At 44.4% G+C, this 24,611-nt stretch overlaps 1 protein-coding gene across 1 annotated transcript in view; it reads left to right on the forward strand.

Moving 5' to 3' along the window:
- The window catches only part of NAALADL2 (N-acetylated alpha-linked acidic dipeptidase like 2), a 395,487-nt gene that overhangs the window by 365,107 nt on the left and 5,769 nt on the right, over nucleotides 1–24,611 (forward strand). The window lies entirely within an intron of this gene.

A 24,611-nucleotide genomic window follows, 5' to 3' on the forward strand; every position in this document is an offset into this window, starting at 1 on the left:
TTAGTGGATGTCCCCCCAAGATCAGTGGGTACAGGATGTGCAGACAAAGGGGGCCATCTTTTGTAAAAAGTATCTCACTTCTGATCATGGAAATTTTATCATTACTAATCATCATTGCTAAGCATATCCTCTGTGACTGTGTCTGCAATATCTCTGAACTATCTCTGAATTAGTGGCTATCACCACATTTTGTCACCGTGCAGTTTTGTTAGATGATGTTAAAAGGAAACTTTCAAAAATGGTAGAAGTGTCTTTCTCATACTTCCATCTTTTCTTGCAGAACTGAAACTTGTCCTTCATAGATTCAGAGCTTAGACTTCTGACATCAGTGCCCAGAGGGAGGGCCTTTTCTGTGATGGCATCCAAATTTCAAATCTCTCTGTGTGCTTGATGCCACCTTTTGTTAGCTTTTAGATATCACATCCAGCACTGACTTAAGAGCAATGCAGCTCCGAGGTAAGGGAACAAACATTCCCTTACTTTGAGGAGGCCTCCATGAGTGACACCCAACTGCAGGATGCAGCACACGTTCCATTGGCACTGCTGTGCCAGTGCTGGAAAGCACTGACGTAAGGGGTTAGGATTGCTCCTTAATGGTTTTGTCGGTTCTAGTTTTTTCCCCCTAGAATTTTGAGACAATATTAATTCCTTGGAACACTCAGAAAAAGCACTGTAAAATTCCTGTTGTTAATGTCTGCTCAGTTTGTAAAAGATATATGAAAAAGAGCCTAAATTTAATTCAATTGCACATAAAAAAAAAAAAAAAACATAAAAAAAATCAAACTGCTCTACAATCCTATTTTTACATCTCTTTGACCCCTGGATTCTAATGAGAGTTGACAATGCATTTTTGCATTTTTCGGAGTGGGAAGGATGCATTTAAAAAAACAAAGTTTGGTAAAACGAACTAGAAAGGGGGGGGAACCACGCCAAACCTACCATCACCCCACTTCCCACAGTGGAGACCTTGTTTTGCACTGTGTTTCAGCCTAGAGTGGAGATTTATGAGTGAGTTATAAACCTCTGAAATAGTGGTTTATAATGGAAGCGCTGGCAGACCTTTAACTATAGCAGCACAAACAGTGCTGCAATAAATACTCAACTTCATCTGTAAACAGAAATTTAGGATGCAGTTTGCAGCCTTGACCTTCAGGCTCCAACTGTGTTGAGATCATTAAGATTCCATAAATACTCTAATTTACTGCCTCCTGAAGGAAGAATATGTGCCTATAATAAAGCACATATTCTTCAGGCACAAAAAAAATATGATTGCTTCCCGTGCATTCATTGGGACATCTTCCCTGGCTCAGTCAGGATACTTGACAAGGAATTGGTATTGCTTCTCAATCAGGATCGGCAGGCCTGTGTCACATCTGTTTCCGACACCTTGGAACCTCAAGTCCTGGTTCTTACACAAGAGGAGGTTGAGAGAGTAGAAAAGCATGATTTGGTGTTGATCTTGGATTTGCTGTGACAGGGATCCTCTGGGTGTAGTCAGAAGGAAACAATTCATGTTCCTATGGCTGATTCATAGGGTTGATTCATAGGTCACTTGAGGGACTTGGGAGCCACATCTACATGGCTGTCTCTGCGCGACTCCAGCAAAGGTAGTATTCATTCATAAGCACCTGTTTGGACTGGGCAACCGACATTCCAAACCAAGCCATACCATTGGTAGAGCATTTATCCCAACCAGCATAATTACATTATTTCAGTATGCCTTATGGGAGCCACTACATAACTACAGGGGGGCCATACTCTAAGTAATGCAGGCGCTGTGTAGCAAACCCCTCCCACTTGCCATCAGAGCCATTCTGGGCAGTGATAGCAACGCCCAGGAGCACGTTGCCATCACTGCCCAGAATGGCTCCGACAGTGAATGGGAGGGGTCACAGACACTTCCTTATCCCACCCTTATTTCTGATAAGTAGGAACACTGCACATATACACACACTTACATGCACATATACACATGCACAAAGAGACAAGAAAATAATTAAAAGTAAACAGAGGGGAGCAAATGATACCAAAAATTCAACTAGCCCAAAGCCTGAAAAAAACAAAATGTGTTTGTAGCCAGTGGATGACATCCAAGGGACACACAGACCTCTCTGTACAGGGCATTTCAAAGAGTGGGCATTCAACACAGAAAATCCTCTGTTGCGTTCCTTGAACTGGGGTGGCTTCTCAACTGGCTGGTTCACCCTGAGCAAACTAGTTGGGATTGGTTGGGAAGAGATGGTCCTTTATGATTGTATGCCGAGACTAGGGTGCCTTCGGAATGCAGGCCTATCCAGGCACCTACAAGGCCCCAGGACCTCTGTGTGGTCCCAGCCCATCAGCCCTCTCATTAGCTGTTGTGGGAGTTGTGAGAACCCCAACTTGTGACATCCCCAACCAGGATGCAGGTCTCTTGTTATCTGGTGTGCTTCCTGGGGCATTTGGTGGGCTGCTGTGAGATACAGGAAGCTGGACTAGACGGGCCTGTGGCCTGATCCGGTGGGGCTGTTCTTATGTTCTAACTTTCACTTGGAAAATCTGAAGTTGCTCAGTGACTCAAGATTTTCTTAAATCTATGGGTGATTCAACATTGTTAAGAAGCTCAAGAGGCACCATTTGATTCTAGATTTTCCTAAGTTAACCCTGAGCCTGCTGCAAGGCTTAACTTTTGAAAGTGTTTGCCTCTGGGAGGAGAGGGGAGGAAGGGGGTCTAAAGCAAGCAGAGTTGTATAGCAGAAGACAGTTTTTCCATTCCCCCCCCCCCCCGGTTTGCTGCTAACAATAAAACAGAAGCAGAGGCAATAAAAAGATTTTTTTCAAAAATACTTAAAGTTCACAACCCTGTACATGCAAGTTAGTTGTACAGGTCTTAGACTTGAGATGGAGAGTTCTAGAGCATGGGTGTGAGAGATCTCATGGCATGGTGGACTCCATGCAGTTTGGTCAGAGATCATGCAGGCAGGTCTGCATGCTTGGGGGATCAGGAGGAGAGGGGGGAGGGGAGGAAGGGAGTCAGGTAGACACACCTCCGCAGGTCAAACAGAATAAGAGTAAAGCTCTGAGACAGGTAGCCTCTGAGTCATCTGCCTCCTGGACAGTACACTGCTCCCTAGTGTTCCACAGGCAGCATTGTACCTGCTTTCCAACAGGTGGTCAATGCAGAGGTCAATGCAGCCAGAATGTTCTGCGTATCAGCAGCTCTGCCCCTGGGAACATGGCCGCTGGCTTCTGGAAGAGTCCATCTGGGCCCTTCCTCTTCTCTGTCTTCTGAGGCCAATTCAGCAGGAAGGCTGAGAAGATGAAAAACCTGCATGGTACTGGCTGCTGCTACTCTCATCTGCCCAGAAATCGGGATGGAGGGAGCCAGGGAGGGGAAGAGGGGATAAGCTGAGAGGGATGCACAGACAGGGCTTCATGTCTAAGCAGGGCTTTGCACTCAAGCTTTGCCAGGTCTGCTACAGTGACTGGGTATCACTGTAGATTAGAAAGATGGTACTCAGTATCTTGATCTGTCACTCAAAAATCCAAGATGGAACGTGTTCTGGTTGCCTATTTGTTTTCTAGTGGAAGTGAGCTTCATTCATTCATGCGTGCCGAGCCTTGTGTTGGTTCCTGTTATTGCCTTTCATGAATTCTAAAATGTGTTTTTTTTTCATATCTACTCTTTTGGGTATTTTTAATGAGTCCAAGTCTTATTAGTACTGAATAAATCAACATTTTCATTGGCATATTCGCTGTCTGTTGCTTCCAGGAAGTCTTAGCCATGTTTCTTAAATGCTTCCCTTTATGGTACAAAAGTGCATATTTACTGCAGGTTGACGCTATTTTGTTTACATAGAGATAAGGTATACCATCAGGTCTCATCATATGCACACTATCCTTGTGCAAATGCAAATAATACATGCTTGGCAACAAAAGAGAGCAACAAAAGAGAGGGGAAAACCCAGTTTCAGTAGTGCCCCACCATTCCACTCACTGAGGATGTGTTCTAGAGTGAGCATGAGATGGGAGAATGAAGCTGCTGTTTCCTCAGTTCCTATTAGTCTCTCCTTAATTTTTAAAGAAACAGTTCATATTTTTGAAGGTAGGGTAAGGTCATTTTGACTATACGCTATTTTCTCCTTACACACTGACTCCAGAATGTACCTCTCATGTAAGATGAGACCTAACTATATATTGAAAGGCATACATCAGGTAAATCAAGGAATAAGGTGTCGCCCCGGTCCTGAGCATGTTCACCTGTGTGTCTTTCTGTGATACCCTTATTCAGGGGTGTAACTAGAGGGGGTGCAAAACACTAATTTTCTTCAGGGAGGCTCACTGCAGCATGCAAGGGGCCCCTTCCCCTCCCGTTCAGAGCCATTCAAGGCAAGAGGAGGCAAACACCTCCGTTTTGTTCCCACCACTCAGAATGACTCCGAAGGGGGGGGGCTGTTTGCACACCCTGATGTGGCTCCCTGCAAAACTTAGTGCTTTTCACCCCCTTTAACTATGCCACTGCCCTTATTGCACCCCTGCAGTCAAAGCATTACTCCCTAATTCACTACTGCTTCATGTGGCTGTTGATGCATCCAGTCCAAATCCAAGGGTAACTCCAAGGGCAGGCGTTCTATAGTGCCCCAGAAGAAGGTCCATTGCCAAGAGTGTTGCCATTCTTTACTTTGCATGGAGCACCCAAGAGACATCAGGCCAGAATTATCAGTTGGCACAGCCCTTCTATAGCACCACATTCAGCAGGGTCATTGACATTGCTTTGCTGAAGGGCCCTCCAGATCCTCAAAACAGCAACATTTGGGAGGGGGGGATTTATATGCCAGGATCTGGTCCAGCATGTTGTGACCATCAATTGAAATGTAGAAGTTTGGGACAGCTATATACAACCAGTTTCAGAAGTCACTGCTGGGACCAAGGAGTCACAGTACATACAGGTAAAAGCTAGAACCAGTCTGGGACAAATCCCAGCTGAATTATTCTCTCTCTCTCTCTCTCTCTCTCTCTCTCTGTGTGTGTGTGTGTGTGTGTGTGATGGGCACTTGGAGAAACATACTTGTTTTTTTATGAATGTTCTCTTCTGCACATGCGCTGAGGCTGTGGTGAATTGCATGTTAGTGATGACAATGGTCAAAAGAGTACTAACCGTCCCTTTGACATGCTGTACTGCTTATTGGTATCTTAGTTCATGCACACTCTTCTATGCACAAGGCACCTGCCATCTTCTATATATGGGACATGAGTTTCACCAAGAGTTTAAACAAGAATTAGAAAGTTACAAGCAGTTCCACAGGCACCTACCAAACTACTGGTGTTCATGGTCTACTGAATCATGACATGCACACACAGGAACTTGTTAGGGATGGAAGAATCTCCCCGTTCTATCTGAATGTTATATTGTCCTTTAATGTTTGTTTTATTCCCTTCTGTTAAAAATCCCTGGTGTATTTTTTTTTTTGCCTGCCACTGAAAAAATACATATTTTAATATATTTTCTGCATATTTTAGCATATTTTTAAAGTAGATGCATGTGTTTCCTACTTGAAACAGCTGGTGCAACAATATGTTGCAAAGTACACATTTAAATACATGGTTTTATGCAAATGTGCAGAATACCACGAAGCCAGAGACATCCCTGTAGCTTATTAAATCAATCTGCTGAGGAACAGAAGAGGTCTGAATCCATGTGGTCCACCATGGAATCTGGCAAGACTGGAATTTGGGCACTTCCCTGTTTGATATCCATTCCAAGCCAGCTGAGAACTTACATAGAAATATACTGGCTAAGCAGAGCAGACAATCAAAATTCATAACACAAACCCTCATGCGAAATAGGTTCACAACTTTGGCACCGTTCCTAAGGGCGCAATCCTAACCAACTTTCCAGCACCAAAGTAAGGGCAATGCAACTCCAAGGTAAGGGAAATAACATTACCTTACCTTGAGGAGGCCTCTGTGACTGCCCCCCAACTGCAGTATGCAACATGTGCCCTACTGGCACGGCTATGCCAGTCTTGAAAAGTTGGTTAGGACTGGACCCTAACTTCTTAGGACAGCTTGGGACCGTCTTTTAAAAAGTAGTAAAACCATTGATGCATGAGCACCTCACTTCATCCAAATCTTTATACCGAAGACTCTGACCCGCCCTGCTTCACCCACCCCATTTCCCCCTACCTCTTGTGTCTACACAAAAACCCTGTGAGCTATCAGCCTGAACAGGGTCAACCTTTGGCGCTGCAGGGTAAGACAGCAAGAAGAGGCTTTGCAGGATTATATCAAACACTCTGTTTTGATAAGGCAGTATCATCATCAGATGGGATCCAAGTCATTTCTTGCACAGGCTTTGAAAGGTTGCCGTGACCCCCCCAAATGAGGATTCATGACCCCATTGGTATTGTGAAGCCACAGATTGAACAACACTGCTTTAAACAAAGGAGGAAATGCATAGCATGCTGGGAGCTATTCCAATGTGCTTCACATTATCTGCTTTGGTTTAAGAGCCCTCAGAATGGAGACAGGTGGGGGGGACGGTGAAGCTATGTCCTGCTTCAGGTAGCCTACTAGCTGAGTAGACCCTGGATAAGGCAGAGCAGAGGAAGCAGTCCCTCGGATATGGAGAGGATATGACATTGAGGGGAGGGACTTTCATACTATCATACTATCATAACTTCATACTATCACCATCAATTACACCTGAAATTCAGGTGCTTAGAAGGCAGCATTTTTCTTAACAATGTACTAAGAAGTGATAGGTATAGCTGTACACGCTATTGCTGTACTTTATACCTCATCAAGGTTTCAGTTTAAGTTTCCAAGAGCTCCAGGCTTTAAAATTACAGCATTAATGCCACAATTTTTCATTGAATCCAGTACATTTTGTTCTGTGACTAAAACATTACCTACAAACTCTGTCTGTGAAAAATGAAAAAAGGCTGTTTAAAGGATTACAGGTTGCTCTCTATAGTATGGAGTGAGGTGCTGCAATTTCAATGAGGTCAAAACAGAAGTTCTGCTGTTCAGGGCAGTTGGCATCACATCTCTTGTCTGAGGCTGGCAAGGGCAGCTTAGCCATGAGATCCCAGAGGTGCTTGCTTGAAGTGGCAGGTTGAGGAAGGTGGCAATCTGGTGGGGTACCACCCTGTACCCATCTGCCATCTACTCTGGCCCACTGCCTACTCAACTATGTCATCCAGTTGCTGTCCCATCCTCTTTTCATTTATTATTATTATTATTATTATTATTATTATTATTATTATTATTATTATTATTATCTTTCTCCCCAAACAAACAAGGTTAAAACAAATTTTAAAACATAGCTTAAAAACAGATGAAAACATAACGACATATCATAAAAACAGTAGTCAGATAAAAAAAGTAGTCAGGTGAAAGAGCATAGCGCAGCAAATTAGAAAAGGATCAGGCCTGTAACCAGATGTTAAAAAAGATATTAAAAGATGTTTAAAAGGCCAGGATCTCAGAAGGCTTGTCTAAACAGAAGGGTCTTCAGGCCTCACCGAAAAGTTTCAAGAGAGGGAGCAGTTCTTCAGTCAAGGGGAAGGGAATTCCATAGCGTTGGTGCCACTACTGAGAAGGCCCTATTTCTTGCTGCTGCCCCACGTACCTCCCTAGGCGGCAGCACTTGTAAGAAGGCCTTCTCTGATGACCTAAGAGGACGAGCTGGATTATACGGGAGTAGGCAATCTCTAAAATACCCTGGCCCAGAGCAGTATAGGGCTTTAAAGGTCAAAACCAGCACCTTGAATTGGGCCCGGAAACGAATGGGCATCCAGTGCAGCCGCTGGAGAAGTGGACTGACAGAGCCAAACCGCCTGCCTCCAGTAACTGCACGGACCGCCACATTCTGTACTAGTTGCAGTTCCCAAACCATCTTCAAGGGCAGCCCCATATAGAGCCCACATAGAGCCCTTTTTACTTACTCTCCTTGGAAAGCAGGCATGTAATTGGTCTGTGAAACTCCTTGACACAGGATGTGGTGATGGCATCTGGCCTAGATGCCTTTAAAAGGGGATTGGACAGATTTCTGGAAGAAAAGTCCATCACAGGCTTCAAGCCATGATGGGTATGTGCAACCTCCTATAGCCTTTAGAAATAGGATATCTCACAATGCCAGGTACAAGGAGGTGGCACCATAATAAAGGGATCATGTTGTCTTGTGTGCTCCCTGGAGCATCTGGTGGGCCACTGTAAGCTGGACTAGATGAGCCTATGGCCTGATCCAGCAGGGCTCTTCTTGTGTTCTTGAGTGAGAAGATGGGGGGTTACTTTCTCCTGTGGTGCCACTGTCAAGAGCAAGAGCTGGAGTAGAAGGTAGTGGTTGCTGTGATCCTATTTCTGATGGTTGTCCCAGAAGGAGAGCACACCCTTCTTATCTCTTCTCTCGCCCACACTTCTTCAAAAAAAGCCAACATGGAGAGAAGTTTTCCTCTGGCCCCTCATCATGTGCCAGCCAGGGTCAAAGACAGGCTGGTGGGAGTGGAGCCCCCAGCCACTGTTGCTTTGCCAGCAACTGATGTTCCGTGGTATCCTGCCTCCAAACATGGAGGTTCTATAAAGTCATCATGTCAGGGATTCTGGGGCCCTGCAAGTAAGGGCCTCCTCTCTATACACCTCATCTGCTTATCAGAAGAAGGCAGCTTGGTCTGGTGCACAATCGCTAAAGCCCAGATTTCTTCTGGTCCCTCTAATCAGATGATTCCAGCCAGTCGTGTCCCTCTGCCTACAATAAAGTGTCCATATCTCTTGCATATCTCTAGCCAGGGCAATCCATCCCTGTCTCCCTGCCAGCTCTGAGCGTTTGTTTGACTTGACATCTGTTTCCTTCCTGCCTTGCCTGTGATGATCAGATGTCAAGAAGGACATGGCTCCTGTACCTTTAATAGTGGAGAAGGAACCTAATAAAGACAGCAATTAAAACAACCACCTCTTGTTATACTGAGGAGAGAGAAGCTGCTCCTGCCAAAATGCCTTCTACACAACTGTTAAAGGAATGCAACCAAGCTTGGAGCCATTCAGTGTGGAGAACGGCAGGATATAAACAAAGACATCTAAATGCCTGTTGTGCTGGTTGAATCCCCTCTACTCCCTTGCTTTGACTCACTGGTTTCCCTTAAGAGAAGCCCCAGCATAAGGTCAGTGAGGGATAGGCACCCATTAGAACTGGGATGGAGAAATTCCAGGTCATCAAACCACAAGTTTTACCCTTGTGCCAAAGACTTACAGCCCAATCCTGAGCTGCCTGGTGCATGGGCCTGCATCGACACCAAAAATGGCTGCTGCTGCATCCTGCGTGACCCAGGCAGCCGCTGCGACCTCCTTGGGAGAAGGAGACTTCCATCCCCTTCCCCTTGGTAAAGTGAGAAGCCCAGTAATGGGGCTACTCAATTGTATGACAACTCAAGGGTGGACAGCCAGACACGGAGGCTCAGGATCATCCTGCCTCCCTCCTGCCCTGCTCCCTCCCACCCAGCATGCCTTCTCCCTGCCCTCATTCTGCTTCCGCCACCCCGGAATGCCTCCTCCCTGCCTCCCCCCATCTACCTCTCCGCTGCCTGGCAGTCCATGTGACTGCTGAGCGGCAGAGCTCCAGTGCTCCACTGGTATTAGCCCAGCGCCGGCACTGCACCAGTGCCTGATGGCACGTTTGTGACAGTGCGCCAGCAGTGAGCCAGCCGGTCTGAATAGGATTGTGCCTTTATTTGCTGCTTGCTTTGACAGCACATATATTATAATTAGAATGATACTAAATTGGAACGATGAGGTGTGCACAGTGATTTTCTTTCTTTCTTTGCAACTTTATTCCTACTATAGCAGTCTCTGATGTGCACATTTAAGTCCACTCTACCACCAGCTCATGTGCAGTATTGCATCCCCTGCTTATGAAGACGTGGCGAGGCAAAGCCATGGGAAGAAGGAGGTGGTTTCACTCTGTCTCACACTCCGTTTCTCTATAGATTTGTGCTTCACATCGTAAGAAGCTGTTTTCACACAAGCATAACATTGTCTGTGAAGGATGGTTGTGTTCAATTACAGCCTTTCTCTCTCGCTCACCCTCAGGATCTTCTTGAGGGTACATCCGCTCCCAGGTCATTTTGACTATGTTATGCTCAATTTCTTTCCGCCTGGGCTTTATTAAGAGAGGGAATGATTCGATAATGAAAAAAGATCAAAACCACAGCAAGAACTTGTAAGAGTATTATCCGATTAGTCATTACACCACTTGGGGACTTGGGGCTGAATTTGTTGCTTCAAAGGGTGAGGAATATTAAGAAGCATAATTGAACAGAGTTTAAACACCAAAGCATTGTGAACAGCAGGGCAGATGCATAGTTTCAGCAACAGGTGGCGGTGAGATTCACAACGGATCTAAAAAGGGTCACATCATATATTAGAATTCAAAAGTTGTATCTACTTGTATGGGTCCCATCTAAATAAGAGGAAAGGGACAGAGATGGATGAATTGCACCTCTTTAAATGGGACAGAAGTGGCACAAAATAAAGCTGCACCAATTGTGCTCCTAAATGCTCACTTTTCCGTGAACCAGAATGTCTATCTCTGAATGGAAAGTGCAATATAGAAATGCATATACAGTGCCTGTTGGATACAGCGGTAGCTGCTTTAGCGCCACTGTTCTAGTACGTGACGGAAAGCTCAGGATTGGGCTGTTATTGTCCCCATCCCCATGTTATTGTCTCTATGTGCAAGCCACAGACATGCTATCGATTGTGGGAAATAGCACTAGATCAGGGGTGTCCAAAGTTTTTGGCAGGAGGGCCACATCATCTCTCTGACACCGTGTTGGGGGCCGAATTAATTTACATTTCAAATTTGAATAAATTTACATAAATGAATATATTAAAGATGAACTTATATGAATGAATGAAGGTCTTGCAGTAGTTCAAGGCCTATAAAAGGCCTATAAAAGGCCTTGTGCAAAGCAAGGCTGGCTTTACCTTTCCTGCTGCTATTGCATCACAGACGTGAAACAACAAGCAGCGGAGGGAGCCCTCATCCCACAGCTCACTCGAGAGGCCAAACAGTTGCCCTCATGCTGAGAGCAGTTTCATCAGGCCAGTGTGGGCTCCCACAAATCTCTGGAGGGCCAGATGCTCATTGGAGGCTAGGGGCTCCCTGAGGGCCACATAGAGAGGCCTTGAGGGCCGCAAGTGGCCCCTGGGCCGGGGTTTGGGCACCCCTGCACTAGATAGAAAGATAAAGAAAGTGAGAAGTCTAAAAGTGAGGTTCTACATATAACCTAATAACATTTTAGGATTACTGCAGTGGGTTTCTAAAGATCAGATTAATCTTGCTTAACTTGATCAACCATGAGAGAAGTTGGGCAGAGAGCCTTCCAAATCTCTGATGGAGTTTGAGACCAAGGTCAACACAAGAAAAAGAGTTGAAATTATTGTCATGTCAGTAAATGTAATGCTAGTAAAAGACTTGGGGACAGACAAAGAAAGGTTATTTCTCTTGTTTAGCCTCTGGAATAGTTCATCCAAAAGCAATCTCCATGGAATGGATCCTGCTCAGTTTCAGTACAGCAAATAAAGGCACAATCCTATTCAGACTGGCTGGCTCACTGCTGGCGCACTGTCACAAACGTGCCATAAGGCACCGGTGCAGTGCCGGCGCTGGGCTAATGCCAGTGGAGCACTGGAGCTCCGCCGCTCAGCAGTCACATGGACTGCCGGACAGCGGAAAGGTAGGTGGGGGGAGGCAGGGAGGAGGCATTCCGGGGTGGCAGAAGCAGAGGTCTTGCTAGCAGGCATTCATCTTGGGCCCTTGTTTCATTGCATTTTGCATAATATTCTACATCAAATTATATATACCATGATGGTATTATTTAAAAATACCAAGATTTCATAATTTTGGCCAGTAGTGGTGTCAACCCCCCCCCCCAGTGTATCACTTGGTACAGTCCACACCCTCTGGTGATGCCACTGAATGAGCCAACATGGAGCAAAGTGCCTTTTCTATTGAGGAAAGTTTTAATATGCCAAGTACATTATAGTGGGAATCATATTGTCTCTCTTATGGAGCTACTTGTTTTGTTTTTAATGGGCAGGACTTTTGTGCTGTGCGACAGGCAGGAATTCAGAAGGTGCAGCTGTAGAACTTCATCTCATGGCTTTCTACCTGCCAAATCATTAACATTCGGAAAGCCAACAGTGTTTGGTACCTCATTTCAGAGAAGGGAGAGCTCCTGTAAATTGTAAGCATCTCCTGTAAATTTGTGGAAGACATCCCTGAAATGGTGCTGTACTTACGTACAGGGTCACCTGACCTCAGCTGAGAACATAGCTGCTGGGAATTGTAATCTCTGGGTTTGCTAGCTCATAATCTTTTAACACTAGCTGGTTTATGGCAAGATAGTGACAGGATGCACTGCTAAGAAACAGCAAGTCTATATCAGAGCAATGGCTGGAAAGAGATAATTCAGTGAAAGCAAGGAATGGATCTATTGGGGGAAAGTGCAATTGAATTATAGTGAATATGGGGGAAAGACAGGAACCACTCTGGGGGCAGAACTGCAAACACAAGCCCTCTGTGGAGCCAATTCATTTCTGTTTCCATTTGAGTTAAGCTACATGTAATGGTTAATTCTTTTCTTTTGTCCACGAACAACAAACCTTTTATTTCTGAATGGAATGCATTTTCTTTATGGTATGGCAATAAAAATAAATCGTATTTTTGTGGCAGAATGAGAAGGGGAATGAGATGGAAGAATCCGGAGTAGATGCACCACTGTGTAGGTGGCAAGTTGGGGATTGAGTTGTTGAATATTCTTCTGTGCAAAAAGCTTTCTGCAAAAAAAAAAGTCAACTACGCAGCACTTCAGGGAGAAATGCTTTAGCTCAGCTCACTCCCTCCTTAGCTGATTTTCCACTTGAAAGGAGGGGCTTTGCCTTGTTCTTTTCTTCTGGAAAGAGTGTTCAAAAAAGTTATCACCAGCATCTACTATTCAAAGCGGAACCATCCATTTCCACACCTCAGGATTATATCACCTAGTTCTGCTGCATGTATGTAGACTAGACCATATTCTGGACCTGCTACACAACCTCTCTCGCTAAAGCACAGGGCAGGGAAAGAGTGGGGAGTGGGAGTTCCTGGGGCGGGCAGGCAGGGGACACCAGGACCTGTCAGTTATGCCAGATCCTAGTGGTGCAGCTCTGGGCTGCTCCGTTCTGCACCACCTTATCAGGTGGTGCAGATCTGAGTAGACCCATTGGGGCTGCTGCTGCTTTACCTGGGGTAAGGGGAAAAGTTTTCCATTCCCTTGGGCTGAGGCACAGTCAGCCCCAGCCTTGTGCTGGATACAGTACAGGTCTCCTGGCCTGTCTGTTCCAGCGCAAGTTAGGAGTGAGCGGTTAGTTTTGTTTTGATCTTGTGGTTTTTGGCAGTAGCGTAGCCAGAGGGGGGCAGTGTGGTAAGTATTGCAGGTGCCACAACATGCCATATAAGTGGCTCCTCCTACTTGCAATTGGAGTAATTCTGGGCAGCGAGGGCAACATAAAGGTGTGTACTTGCCATGCCACCTTCCTACTGGCTATGCAACAGCCATCTGAAATGCATCCTCTTAAAAGTTGGCTTCCAAGATGTCAGGAGGTATGGGGCATACTTCATGGAGGCATGGGGCATACCTAAGAACAGGAGTGTCCAAACATTTTGGCAGGAGGGCCACATCATCTCTCTGACACTGTGTCGGGGGCCAGGGAAAAAAAGAATTAATTTACATTTAAAATTTGAATAAATTTACATAAAGGAATTTATTAGAGATAAGAATGAATGAAGGTCTTGCAGTAGTTCAAGGCATATAAAGGGCCTTGCACAAAGCAAAGCCAGCCTTTCCTTCACTGACACTGCTGCATCACAGACGTTAAACAGCAAGTAGTGGAGGAAGCCCTCGTCCTACAGCTAAGGCGAGAGGTCGAACAGGCGACCTCATGCTGGGAGCAGTTGCGTCGGGCCAGCACGGGCTCCAGCAAGTTTCTGGAGGGCCAGAGGCTCACTGGAGACTGGGGGCTCCCCGAGGGCTGCAAGTGGCCCCTGGGCCAGGGTTTGGGCACCCCTGGTCTAGAACATTGTGGATTTTCAAAGGCAAGCTAAAATCCTTGGCAAACTGGATTCTGTGCCCAAAAGTGGCATTCTGTTTTTTCTGTGTTCCTTCAGAAGGGAAATACAGGGGTGCCCTGGTATCTGCGGAGGTTCCATTCCAGAACCCCACATGGTTAAGTGAAACCATGGATCCCAGGGAATGCCCTCTTTTTTTTTGTTCTATGCTTCATTCTGAGTGCTGTGCATGTTCGCCCACAGCCTCTGCCGTGCTCAAAAAGAAACTTAGAGCAAAAAAAAAAAAGTGACTTCCGGTGTTTCTAAAAAAACAAATGTGATGTTTTTAATGCCTTTTAAGGTATTAGAAGACCCGGGAAAGCCCCTCATGGCTGAATACAGGATCTGTGGATATGCCCCCCCCCTTAATGAAAATGGTGCAGCTAGCATTCATGAAAGGTGGTAAAAATGACCAAAGAAGGAGATATCAGTCAGTGTTACTGATTTTTAACCTGCCTGTGACACAGTGAAATGAAGAAATTTGATTTTCCAGGCTGGCTGGTTATGTTGTAAACTGCCTGAGACCCAGACCATATTTTGGGGGGCAAGCGGGAATGGGTGAGAGCCTTTCTCTAGACCAGCATGTATTGATTTTTGAGCAATATATTGCTTCTTGTTTATAGTTTGACATTTGTGAGATTTGAGATTCAACTGCAAATCTATTTTCCATTAAAGAAACTGTGTCTTCTGCTACCATCTGTACCAACAGATAATGTAAGAAGCATTGCTCAAGTAACATTATGAATGGTATTCAAATAGCTTGATGAACGCTAAGAAGAATGCGATACGGATAAAAAGAAAACGGTATACATTTCGGTATTGAGAATTAGTCAGGCAGCCGACTTAGAGGAACATTTTAAAAGGCAAAAAATACAAGCAGCAGACTAATATATATGCACAGTTTACCGCCGATAGTAAATAAAATGTTTAGTGGTGATAGTATAAGTAGTATATTTTATTATATTTTTTAGAAAGTTATATAAAATAACTTTTTTTTAAAACCCCAAAAAGGTACTGGGAAAATCTGTCACTTTCAGAAATCTCCAAATATCAAATCAGCAGGCCTGCAACTTCTCCAAAGTAGGAAATGGATCTCACCTCATTGGTGTATGCAAATTCATTCAAATGTACATGAATTGAAATAATTGGAAATCTGCCACCCAGTTCAAATGGTTCACAAATGAGTTTTCTAATTCTTTAACATAGCATTTAAACTGCACGTTTAAGGGCAGTGTAGACATTCCTCTCCGTCCTTTATGTTACTATGCAGCAGTAGCATAGCTAAAGGGGGGATGGCTTTAAATGGTGTTGCCGTCGCTGCCCAAAATGTCTCCGACAGTGAGTGGGAGGGGCAGCTTACGTGGCGCATTGCGGCACCTAAATACTTACCATGCTGACCCCTCTGTCGTTATGCTACCGCTATGCAGGGACAGAACAGTATGCCAGGGGGAGAGAAAATATGCATGCACAAAGTTGTCTGGCATGTCTCATCCTGAACCAGCTTGGAACCGAATGTCGTAGACTTTTCTCTGATATTCGACATCTCTATAGTTAGTTCCTAGGGTATTGTCTGAAAACTCATGATGCAGCCATCTTGATATATCCAAACAAGGGCAGATTATCCTTGGATGAGAGATCCATGAAGAGTGAGAAATAAACTCTTTTTTAAAAACATTATTTCACATGTCCACAAATAAGTTTGTCAGCTGTCTCAGCTCTGGAGGTGGTTAACAACACCAATTCTAGCAACCTTCAGATAATATGTCTGGAATTAAAGAATTTTTTAAAAATGGGGCCAAAAAAAAGAGAGCAGGATGACTACAAAAGCCAACTCTAAAATACGCACTTTTCATATTTACCAAGGAGAGAAGACTGTTATCCTGCCCATGCCTGATCTTGTCTGATCTTAGAAGCTAAGCAGGGTCAGGCCTGGTTAGTACTTGGATGGGAGACCGCCTGGGAATAGCGGTTGCTGTAGGCTTATACCATAGTCTTTCGAGACTGAAGGTTGCCAACCAACCAAGGAATGAAGAGCACTTAGCAGAAAGCCTGAATTCTTCATGCACAAATTATGGATTACAGACATTCCAAAATCATCAAATCTGAATCTGTGAACCCAAGAGCACAGCACAGACCAAAGATGGCTAGAAGGTGATCACAATGTCAGCGGGAAGAGAAGAGCTATATGCAAAAAGACGTAGCATTGCCTGGATACAACAGGAAAATTTGCTGTTACTTTGAAAGTAGTGATGAGGTGGTTTCTCTGCCCCATTTCTTCTATGTCCCCCCTCCTTCCAGCTCCCACTTTGCAGAACACAAAGCAGTTGCTAAGGTAGGCAGAGGAGATAATTCTCCTCTCAAGGTCTCAGGGGAAGCAGCAGGCAAGAGAAGCTATCAAGGCTTTACCTCCTGATTTATCAGTAGCTGAGCAAATCTCTGGGTTGCACAATGGCAACCTTAATGGAGTCACTGTTTTGGATTTGGAGGACTGGTCTTCTGACGCACCAGATCTCTCCTCACTTTGTGAGCCACTTCTGTAAGCTTACAGAGCATTTTTGTCCGACTGATGGCTATGACAAGACTGTCATTGATTTCAATGAGGTAAGGTTAGGTTTCAAGTGCTTTACTAGTGTATAATCCCATTTGAATCAATACTATCTTCTCCAGTTCTCTGAGATTGCCTCTTTATAGCTGGTGTTCCCAAATGGAGTAATTCTCATCAGGTGTAAACTGTTGCTGAGACCAGTTTCTTTAAGTTATTACATCCCAGGCATCTCTTTTTCACTACCATGTTAAAGCTAATGGGGGGAGGAGGGGGTCTACAATGAAGGCCATAAAGTGTTTTGTTTATTCCACAACTCAGCCTTGAGAAAACCAGAGTTTGATATTAAATACAGTATTTGGTAACCTGCAATTGTGGCTTTTTTTATTTTTAAATGATTTTATAATAGTGTTGAGCCAAAATGTGTCACCTCCCAACTTATGCATTTGATTTATTTATTTAAGGAATTTATACCTTGCCTTTCCATCCTGCTTCAGGGTCCTCAAGGAGGCTTACAAAGTGGCATATCAATACAATAATGTATTAAAAAATACCAAAACATGAATGTAAAACCAATTTAAACCATAAAAAACAATGAAAATAATAAGGCAAAATAAGCTCAACTGGATCATGTTTAAAGCAGTATTTCATATAGATCCCCCACCCCGATGCCAAGGGAGAAAAAACTGTGTCTGGATTACAACTGTTAAGGTGGACAGGTGTCAGTAGTGGAAAAAAATGTGACAAGGCACTGGGCTTTGTTGAAAACATTCCCCATCTCAGTCCTACACTTGCAGGCCAAAAATACTGATTAATGCCACAGTGGCTGATACCCTTTTGACCCAGTAAGGTGCACATTCCTTTCAGTGGCGACAGTGATGATACAGGGATCACCATGAAAGCATCATGGATAACATTTGTTTGTTGCACCTTCGTCCTCACATCCCTCATCTTTCCCCACTGAACCACATAGCTGTGCCATAGGCCACTACACAGGATTCCAGCACACAAATTAGTTTTCCCCTATGCATGCATGTTACACATGTGGAAAGCACCCCCATGACTCCAAAACCAACAAGTTATCCTCACCTACTCTGAGGAGCTTCTGGGCCTTCTCCAGAGGAGCAAGGTTTCTAATTCCTGCCTCTCTTTGGTCTCCAAGACAACTAGGAGGAAGGAAGGAGAGTCATTAAGACCAGAAAAAATGGGACTGGGTACAGGTGAGAGGTATAAGGGACAAGCCATTATTGAATGTGCTGAGTGGAAGAGTAGGCTAACTGAGAGCTTCATTGTAAACCCAGGGCAGCGATTTACAACCTTTTCCATCGCATGGCACACAGACAAGGCACTGAAATAGTCAAGGCACACCATCAGTGTTTTGACAATTGACAAGGCACACTGCACTGACAGCAGGGCCTCAGATTCCCCAGTGGGCCTACTAACAAATGACCCTCCTCCAGTCTCCCATGGCACACCTGCAGACCACCTGTAGCACACCAGTGTGCCACAGCACAGTGATTGAAAATGGCTGGCCCAGGGCAAGGGTGGTCAGTCTTTCAATTCTGTGAGATGACTAGATTCCATCTGCTGGAATTCCCTCTTCTACACCACTCTTAATGGTCCAAGAACCCTAAAGCTTGGCCACCCCTGGCATAGGGTATAGAGGCTCTGCAGAGAGGAGGAGAAGGAGAACAAGGGTGCTTTAACCCTTGTGCGTCTTGGGAGATCTGGGGCACTAAGGGGAGAGGCCTCTCCAAGGATTGTAGTCAAGGGGTGTAGGAAGTCCCCCTTCAGGCTGTCTGGTTCTTTCATTAAATGAGACCCCATTCTCTTGTCTGGGTGCAGCCTGAATACAGAACCTGAGACATAAGAGGCAAAACCAGCAGGCCACAGACACTCACTCAAGAACTTCGTGCTCAGCACTTGTTTATAACAGCATCTGGGTGTTTCTTCATATGATACATTTCCTATGTGTAGAGAAAGCAAGCTAATTTTGCAAGTGTAAGTGGTATTGTATGTAGAGGAATGTCTGATTCTGCCGTCTGTAGCCTGAAATTATTCATTCCGACATGCATTGCATTCATTCATTCCAGATCCATTGCATTGTGTTATGTGGCTAAGGGCGCAATCCTAACCCCTTATGTCAGTGCTTTCCAGCACTGACATCAGGGCAATGCAGCTCCGAGGTAAGGGAACAAACACTCCCTTACTTTGAGGAGACCTCTGTGAGTGACACCCAACTGCAGGATGCAGCACACGTCCCTTCAGCACCGCTAAGCCAATGCTGGAAAGAACTGACATAAGGGGTTAGGATTGCGCCCCAACACAAATAATATGTGTGTGTGTGGGGGGGGGGGAGTTGAGGAGGTTCTGCCAACAGCTCTTGTAGCTTAATTGTAGTTTCTGTTTCCCTGTGCCATAAAATGCACACACAAAAAATTCTAACAGGAGGTATTCGTTTGCATTTCCTGTGGAAACACCATCTTGTTTGTGGCTTTTGATGTTATTATTCAAACATATATTTAGCAAAAGATTGATTGCACAGTCTTAATAAAATAGCAATGTTAGCACTTGATTTCTTTTATTAAGTTGGGTAAGCTAGAAAAGAGAGAGAGAGAGAGAGAGAGAGAGAGAGAGAGAGAGAGAGAGAGAGAGAGAGAGAGAGAGAGAGTTAATTTAAACAGATAAACATATTTGAATTTTGGACAAATATAGCTACAGACAGGGGAACAGCACAGCACAAGCCATAATTGAACATGCCTTTTCCCAAGCTCACGTTTCAATGTCAAGTGATTGTCAATAGGATATGCTACTGCAACTTATAATTTATTGGTCTTGATGATTGGTGCGCAAATGTTTTGTGATGGAGAAAAGGTTTGACAATTCCTTTCTGCAAGTGGCTCTTTAATTCACATCTAAAACTTAAGGCTAAATTACTTTTAAGTCCTTCTGGTGAGGTTCCTCAAATTCATTTATGTAAATGGATCTGTTTAGGCCTGGGATCGACTAGGGATTTAGCTATTTCAGGCTTTGCCTAGGGGCAAACTCAAACATCACCATTTTGGTGTAGTAAGAGCTGCTGCTGAAGCATGTTTAAGATGTACTATGTAGGGGGGGGGATGTTGACATGGGGTAGTATCCTGAATTTATGCTTGCACAACATGCACAGGTGTAAGGCACCTTGTCCACCCCTTCAGATATTGTGGCTCCTGCAGCCATCACCCTTGATCTTGTTTGAAGCATAAATTAGATGTATTTTCATCAGCTCAATTGACATACTTAAGAATGTAAGAATTGCCTTGCTGTATCATGCCAAGCTCCCTCTAGTTCTGTCTCAGTTTCCCAAAACAGTCAGACCAACAGCTTCAGAAGTACATGTTGAGTGTTGCTCCCAGTATCGCCTGTTGAGAGGTACACTGCCTTTGTACATGGAGGTTCAGGGCTCATAAAAGTTACACCTGGAAGCACTCCTCACTTGCCCGAATGGCAACTCCTGACCAAGGAATTAAGTCAGATAGAGGTTAAAAGAGAAGATGTTTCAGACCTCATTGATAAATTAAAGATCAATAAGTCACCGGGCCCTGATGGCATCCGCCCAAGAGTTATTAAGGAACTGAAGAATGAAGTTGCTGATCTCTTGACTAAGATATGCAACTTGTCCCTCAAAACGGCCACAGTGCCAGAAGATTAGAGGATAGCAAATGCCATGCCTATCTTTAAAAAGGGAAAGAGGGGGGACCCGGGAAACTATAGGCCAGTCAGCGTAACATCCATACCGGGTAAGATGGTGGAATGCCTCATCAAAGATAGAATCTCAAAACACATAGACAAACAGGCCTTGCTGAGGGAGAAACAGCATGGCTTCTGTAAGGATTAGTCTTGCCTCACAAACCTTATAGAATTCTTTGAAAAGGTCAGCAGGCATGTAGCTGCGGGAGAACCTGTGGACATTATATATCTGGACTTTCAGAAGGCGTTCAACACGGTCCCTCACCAAAGGCTACTAAAAAAATTCCACCGTCAGGGAATTAGAGGACAGGTCCTCTCATGGATTGAGAACTGGTTGAAGACCAGGAAACAGAGTGGGTGTCAATTGACAATTTTCACAGTGGAGAGAAGTGAAAAGCAGTGTGCCCCAAGGATCTGTCCTGGGATCAGTGCTTTTCAACCTCTTCATAAATGACCTGGAGACAGGGGTGAGCAGTGAAGTGGCAAAGTCTGCAGACGACACCAAATTTTTCCAAGTGGTGAAGACCAGAATTGATTGTGAGGAGCTCCAGAGGGATCTCTCCAGACTGTCAGAATGGGCAGCAAAATGGCAGATGCGCTTCAATGTCAGTAAGTGTAAGGTCATGCACATTGGGGCAAAAAAATCAAAATTTCACATAGGCTGATGGTTCTGAGCTGTGTGTGACAGATCAGGAGAGAGATCTTTGGGTGGTGGTGGACAGGTCGATGAAAGTGTCCACCCAATGTGTGGTGGCAGTAAAGAAGGCCAATTCTATGCTTGGGATCATAGGAAAGGTATTGAGAACAAAACGGCTAATATTATAATGCCATTGTACAAATCGATGGTAAGGCCACACCTGGAGTATTGTGTCCAGTTCTGGTTGCCGCATCTCAAAAAGGACACAGTGGAAATGAAAAAGTGCAAAAGAGAGCGACTAAGATGATTACTGGCTGGGGCACTTTCTTTATGAGGAAAGGCTATGGCACTTGGGCCTCTTCAGCCTAGAAAAGAGGCGCCTGAGGGGGGACATGATTGAGACATACAAAATTATGCAGGGGATGGACAGAGTGGATAGAGAGATGCTCTTTACACTCTCACATAACACCAGAACCAGGGGACATCCACTAAAATTGAGTGTTGGGAGAGTTAGAACAGACAAAAGAAAATATTTCTTTACTCAGCTTGTGGTTGGTCTGTGGAACTCCTTGCCACAGGATGTGGTGCTGGCATCTGGCCTGGATGCCTTTAAAAGGGGATTGGATAAGTTTCTGGAGGAAAAATCCATTATGAGTTACAAGTCATGACGTGTATGTGCAACCTCCCGATTTTAGAAATGGGCTATGTCAGAATGCCAGATGCAAGGGAGGGCACCAGGATGAGGTCTCTTGTTATCTGGCGTGCTCCCTGGGGCATTTGGTGGGCCGCTGTGAGATACAGGAAGCTGGACTAGATGGGCCTATGGCCTGATCCAGTGGGGCTGTTCTTATGTTCTTATGCAATGCTTGGGCAGGGCTATACCTTTCCTTGGGTAGGGCTGCAGAGCCTTCTCAGGCTCAATACACTTTGAAAGATAGCAGCACTCACTTCATTACTATCACTTTAAAAGACAGCAGCAACCAAACACCAGAAAGCTGGGGAGATCCATTCACATCATGCAACAACATTACCCAAGGCGGCGGCAGGGAGGAGGGGAGTTGTTTGCATTTCAACCTACCTCATCTCAAGTATTCACACCATCCTTAGTTCAGGATGACCAGATGTCCTCTTTTTTCAGGACATCCTTTTTTTTAGCCAGGTGTCCTGGAAAATAACTGAAATGTCCTCCTTTTCCCTATGAGCAGCCCCTGCAGGCAGTGCATAGCCTTCTTGTAATTAATAAATTATGGCTGCAATCCTTGGAGTTTACCTTGGAGTAGGCACACTTACCTTGGAGTCAGCCTCATTGTTTATAATGGGACTTACTTCTGAGTAAACATGCATAGGATTGGGCTCTGAGTGTAATAAATTACATATAATATAGTTTTAAAGTTAATAAGTGATATAGTATTTGAGTTAACCACATGGAATCAATATATGAGGAGTGTTTTTAGCTTTTATTTTGTCATGTCCTACATTTTGGGATGCCTTGTCCTCTTTTGCGGTGATGGCATCTGGTCACCCTGCCTTAGTTGCAAGCCTGAACACACTAGCCTGGTCCAAGGAGATAACAGCAGGAAGATATGTCCCAGTTGCTATACTTGCATTGCCTCCAAATCTAGTAGCCACACCCCCTCCCGGTGAGTCCGGCATCTCTTCCCCTTTCCCTACTGGTGTAACAAAAAACATATAACCTCTAGAACACAGCCGTATTCCTGCCTTAGCTTCTGAAATAGTGTGATGTAATGATCAGGAAAAAAAAAAATTAGCGCTTGCATTATGGAATATTAGAGTTTAGGCCATTTGCAAAGGCATGGTGTTACCTTGTTTGATTTATTTAAGACGGGGTATAATGCAGGCTACTTTTTGGCTTGAAGGGGGCCTATTTCATCCTAATTTCAGCTAATGAAAAGCAGTGTTTGAATAGAGAGTCATTATTTCTATCACCACGAGCACATTTTTCAATCACAGAAATGGCTCATAAAGACTGCCAGTGGTTTTTCTTTCCTCTCCCCCCCCTTTTTAATAAAATACCTTTTGTGTGTACCTTTGCCTTAGTTTATTAAGACTGATTTGTCAGTTATCTGAAGAGGTTTTATCTCCTTCAGTATTGCCGCCTGGAGTCATTAATTACTTTTTCCCAGTTTGGTACTGTACTTTTCAGGTTGCTATGATGTGTCATTGAAATGGACCCATTAAGGATGAGTGATGTCTGCTGTAATTTAATCAGTGTCATCAATAATGCATTGCACTTTCCCTTTCAGAATCTCTTTTGTGCTTTGTGTGGGTGGCCGTGATTCTGTGTATATTTATGCGATCAAAATAGATAAGGCCGAAGGGAGGTATAATGAAGCGCTTAGGCAAAAGGGTTGGATCAATGTTGCTTTAATCATGTAAATATCAAAATATCATTGTAGTCCTTGGTCTTCCGGCCAAAGTTTCATGTGATGCTCCTTTGGGAACCCCACTGTGGTCACAATAAATTAGGACTATAAGTCCGTTCTAGACACTTGTGTTATTTCATTATCCTCTACTGAGCCACACTGAAAGTGCCAGAGAGTAGTACAATGTTTTCCCCTGGCTTTTCTACTACTCCCATCTAGTGGTAAATCCAATAGAAAAACATCCCCTCTGAACTCTGGAGCAAAGGTAAATATCCAGTCTAAACAGTATAAGTTATTTATTGCTGTATAGTATTCCTTCTGGTTGCTGGTGTCTCCCTTGTGCTTTTCCATAGATTGCAAGCCCCTTTTGGATAGAGAACCGTCTTCCTAGTCACCATGTAAATCACTTTATGAACTTTTTTTTTTCAGACTATAAATCTTTTTCTGCTTATGCTGAAGGAAGAAAGAGTGGGAGGATGAAAAAAAGGAGAAAGAGCCAAAGGGGAGGACATGGCAGAGCATATGCCATAAGGCCCCAAGTTCAGTGCCCAGTACCTCAAATGAAGGATCAGTGGTGTAGCTACGGGGGGGTTACCGATATCAAAAAATCCCACCCCTTTTCTTTTTTCCTCAAATATATCTGATGACAAATATACAGGTGGGGCTCAATATTCACTGATTTGGCATCCACTGATTTGATTCACCACTGCTACCAGGTCCATCTTTAAATGCCTTGTAACAAGGGAAATAAGCACCAAAATTCCACTTCCTACCTTTGCATAGTTAAATTGCTTCTTACAGTTACAAGCTTCTTGAAATTAAAGATACCTTTGAAGACCCACTTCTGGGTTTCTTGCTCCTCCATTGTCACCCCAAAATGCATTGGTATAGACACTATACCGCATTCAGCCACTAGAATGCATCAATATTGACACTATACCACATTCAGCCACTAGAATAATATATAACAAGTGAAAAGTGAAATCGCTGGTACATGTCCGATTGGAAGGGACCATGGAAGGGAAGGCCATGGGATTTGGGAAGGGGATTTGGATTCAACAGCCACCACTGCCACTGAACCCACTCCCATCCTAGAATTGATCTGCTCACTGATCCCTCTCTCTGTCCCTTCTCCCCTACTGACTTACCTAGGTCAGTGGGCTAGTCCCAAGCCGTCACTCTACATGAGGCTGCTGT

Source organism: Tiliqua scincoides, chromosome 3 (assembly GCF_035046505.1).
Source record: "Tiliqua scincoides isolate rTilSci1 chromosome 3, rTilSci1.hap2, whole genome shotgun sequence".
In the NCBI taxonomy this organism is placed as follows: Eukaryota; Metazoa; Chordata; class Lepidosauria; order Squamata; family Scincidae; genus Tiliqua; species Tiliqua scincoides.